Raw genomic sequence first — 4,678 nt, 5'->3', positions numbered from 1 at the left:
ATATAACTCCAATTAGGCGATTACAACATGTAATAGTAATACTAAAAACCTAAGGAAAATTGTAAATATCCATCCAAGAACTTAGAACTAAAAATATTCCAAAGAACTGTTGATATTTAAAAGAAAGAGCGGTGAGAAAGCGAGACAGAATTCAAATCACACGAATAGAAAAATAACTTAAGGGACAATTGAAAATCAAATATAATGAAGTTGTATAATAAAGACAGAAACAACATTTTTAAACTTCAAATTCCTACCCTTACAAGTGATCAACCAATAAATGTAACAAATATTATAATCAACTGAATTAATATGAATCCTAGAATTACTCTTGTATCAAATAACATGTGACACAAATATAATGAAGTTGTATAATAAAGACAGAAACATCAATTTTAAACTTCAAATTCCTACTCTTACAAGTGATTAACCAATAAATGTAACAATTATTATAATCAACTGAATTAATATGAATCGTAGAATTACTCTTGTATCAAATAACATATGACGTACTTGCATGACCCAAAGATAAAAACTTATTGTAATTTTGCAAGAAAAATTATCAGCATGAAAGATAGCTTGAAAAATATCACTAGGGAATGTAAAAAAAATTACCATTAGGTAAACAATCCTTAAGTAGCATAAAAGAATAAGAACATTGAAAAAGAGATGATCATGAGTTTCAAGATTATTATGACATAAAACACAAATAGTATTGACATGCATAACCCTTAAAGAAAGAATACATAAGTCTTAAGCCCTTTAATAATAACTTTCCAAATGTGAATAACATATTTTAAAGAACAATCTTTAAATCAAATCAGTTTAAACCAATTAACTGAATGAAAAGATACATAAATAAGAAGATAAAAATTTTTATGAGAGCAATTAGAGCCATTATTCTAACAGCAAATAAGACAATTAGTGAAATAAATTTAGCTAATAGGTTCAGTACTAAAATCAAGAGCATTATGATGAAGAGAAGAGTTCCAACTATTATTGTAAACAATATTTTGAAGTTTCCAATTCAGACGAAAATTAAGCAAAGCAAAAATAGAATCACCAAATTTCTCAACAAGAGAACCTCCTCAAGCCAAGGATCATAATAAAAAGACATAGAACTATCATTAGTGACTTGGAACATAAAAGAGTTCCTAAGCTTAATAACAATTCAAATAAATCTTTCAAAAAACAACAAGATATAAAACTAAATTTACCCAAAAAAATTGACAATCATTGAAGAGATCTTCGTCCTCAAACCTTTAGGTAATAAGGAAGAACAAAATCAATAATAAAGATGTCTTCAAATAATAAATTTAATAAGTTGGAATCTACTAGTAGCAAATAATAATTTTCTCTTCTAACCAGCAAGCTAAGAATGTATTTTATAAATCAACTAATGACAATCCGAAATAACCACTTAGAAGGTTTTATAGTTACACGAAGGTAAATGTTTGATAAAAAAACCACGTAAGTTACAAATAGAAAGTTGAAAATTATTATCAAAACATTTAGAAAAAGAAATAACATATTTGGAGGGACTAATATGTAAATTAAAGCTTTAGATAATTGAGTAAAAACATTAAAAATAAAACTATTATGATTAAAATCAACCTTAATAAAAATAAGACGATCGTTAGCTCATATCAATTGATTAATAGAATCCATATAAGAAATCTTAGTCAACTGATTATTAAGCATAATAGAAACATAATCCATAGTGATAGCAAACAAATAAAGAGAAAGGGGACACCCTTGCCTCAATCCTGATGACGAAGAGAAGTAGTCTTTTAGCTCACTATTATTAACAACAGAAAAATAAACATTAGAAGTACAAGCCATAATCCAATTAATGAATTTACTAGGAACACCAATCTTATGTAATCTATTATACAAAAAATCTCTATTAACTGTGTCAAAAGCCTTATTTTTGTTAATTTGGGCACAAAAAATTTTCATACTATTATAAGAATTAAAATCATAAAGAAGTTCATTAACTAAAATAATATTATCTGTAATATCATGATCACTAATAAAAGTAGCTTGGGTTGGGTAAATAATTTTAAGAAAAATGATCTTAAGTCTTTTAGCCCAAAGAATAGAAACAACCTTATAAAAAGTGTTATATAAGGAAATAGGATGATAGTCTGAGAAAGACTTAACAACATTACTTTTAGATAAAAGCACAATAGTAGAATGATTCATCCTTTGTGGAATTTTAGATGTGATAAAAAAATAGTGACAACTATATAATCTTTGCCAATAATATCCCAAACATCTTTAAAGACTTTAGAAATAAAGACAACTGGACCAGAAGCTTTATTAGAGCTAATGGAAAAGAAAACCATTCTAATATCTTCATTAGAAAAATTTTGAAGCAATGAAGAGATATCATCTTCATGAATAAATGATTAATAGGAAAAACATCATCTAAAAAATGATCATTAGTAGGAGAACCATTAAACAATTCAGAATAAAAGGAAATAACTTCATTAACAATATCTATATGATTATGAATATAATCATCATTAACTAAACTTCTATGAAATTAGAGTTGTGACGATTTTTAGCCTTTTGATATAAAAATTTGATATCACCTCTCATTTAGATAATTAAGGGCATTTAGCTCTTTGTTTAACCCACTTGCAATCACAATAAGTAGCATTATAAATTTTATTTTGTAAAGAAGTAAACTTATTCTAATGATCATTTAAAAAAGGAGAATTTTCTAATTGAGCCATAATCATAATGTCTTGATCTTCTAGATCAACAATATAAAGCAAAAATAAAAATATTTAGAAAATTAGGACAAAAGCTTCAATAATTTTTATACATAAATCAACAATGCACTTTTAGAGAATATTTCAACAAAACCTAAATAGGATGATGATCAAAAGAGTATGTATTTAAAATTTATAATAAGAATCAGAGAAAGAATCCATTCATTCAGCGTTTCCAAAAGCTCTCTTATAAAGACATTTAATAGAATAATTTAATTAGTTATTATACAAACATAAAGAAACTACCATAATTGTGTATATCAATATGACCAAAATTTGAAATACAATTATTAAAATCATTAAGCTTAGAAGGCAAAGAAGGAACCTCTCCCACTTTCTCATCTATTCTCAATATATATTTTTTAATTATTACTTTTTTCTTAAATTCAAAGTTTTAGGGTAATTAAATAATAGGTTTTAGTGTGTTTGAATGCATGTCATGTGGTTGGAGAGAATGTATTCTCCTAACTCACCTAATGGCTCAACATGCTGGATACATTCGAGCAAATGACATAATTTACATCTCTTCAATATCATCATATCATTATTATTTTTTAAACAAATTAAATATTGCATCTATTGAATTTTTTTTAAATACAAATATAACAATATTATCTTTGGGCTCACCTTTTTCAATATATATATATATATTATTTTTATTTTTTTTAATTAAAGAGCAACTCGTGGTTCCCTACGTGTTAATCTAAGCAGAGAGTACAAATGGGGGAGGGAAATTGGATCCCCAACTAAAAGCAAAAAGAATACAATAAAGTCCTAGGGGTTCCTCTTTCCACATTACAACTCCACTCAAAAGAAAAAGGAAAGCAAAGGTATAGCAAACCCAAAATACATACAACCCAAGTAAATATATGATCCCGAAAAAATATAGTTGTGTAAAATTTATAAAGTTGACTCCGCTTTGCAACGGTGCCAAAAACTTGATGTGTTGATGTGGTATTTTGATGTGGTATTTTATGTTAAGCACTTAAAGTTGAGATTCTACGCAAGTATATGTATTGTTATCAAGTAATGTAAGACTTTCTTTTTAAGTCCCACATATCGATCCCACAGAGAAGGTCTAAATGCGAAATGATAAATTAACTAGAAAATTAATTTTGAAAGCTTAAGATATTATCAAAGCTAAATTATTTACTACTAGCAGAATTTAAAGGTAGGTTTTAAAATTAATAACTATTAAACTATGTTTATATAATGAAGTTTTCTAATGTGAAAAAACATCTTTCCCACTAGAATAAGTTTTTGGTGAAATGAGATGAGATAAATGGTTAAGATATGTATTGTACCAAATAGAAGCAATTTTAATTCTCTACCCTGATTCAGTGTTATAGAAAATCATTGGCTAATCTTAGGTTTAGTCCCTAAATCCGTGGCTAGGCTAGGAGGATACTGGCTCCCACTCCAGAGTTCCCACTTTCCTTTCCCTGAAAGCTAACTCTCACTTTAATTTTTAAACATTAAGATCAAATTGGGGATTTTTAGTCAGTCACCATAGAAATCTCCAATTCTACACTCAAATAAGTATATTTCTCAATTTATTTGCACTTAATCCCATGAACGAAATACTCCTTCATGGACTTAAATGTGATCCTTCATGGACTTAACTCCTTCATGGACTTAAATGTGATTCTCACTATATTGTAGAACTCATACTCCATTTCCTGGATCATATGTTTCACAACATATTTTAATAATTAAATTAGCCAAATCAAAAATTAAATTAAGAGCGGTGTTGAAAACCCATCACAATTAAGAGCGAAGTTGAAAAACCATCACACTTTATTTTATATTTTAACATTGACACATCCAAATTATCTCTTTATTTCACCATGTCTCAGAGTAGGGAGAAAGATAAAAGAAACTACTTAAACTTCATGAGA

Source organism: Phalaenopsis equestris, unplaced genomic scaffold (assembly GCF_001263595.1).
Source record: "Phalaenopsis equestris unplaced genomic scaffold, ASM126359v1 Scaffold000004, whole genome shotgun sequence".
Classification (NCBI taxonomy): domain Eukaryota; kingdom Viridiplantae; phylum Streptophyta; class Magnoliopsida; order Asparagales; family Orchidaceae; genus Phalaenopsis; species Phalaenopsis equestris.
The sequence above is the reverse complement of the archived record's forward strand: the minus strand, read 5'-3'. Positions refer to the sequence as shown.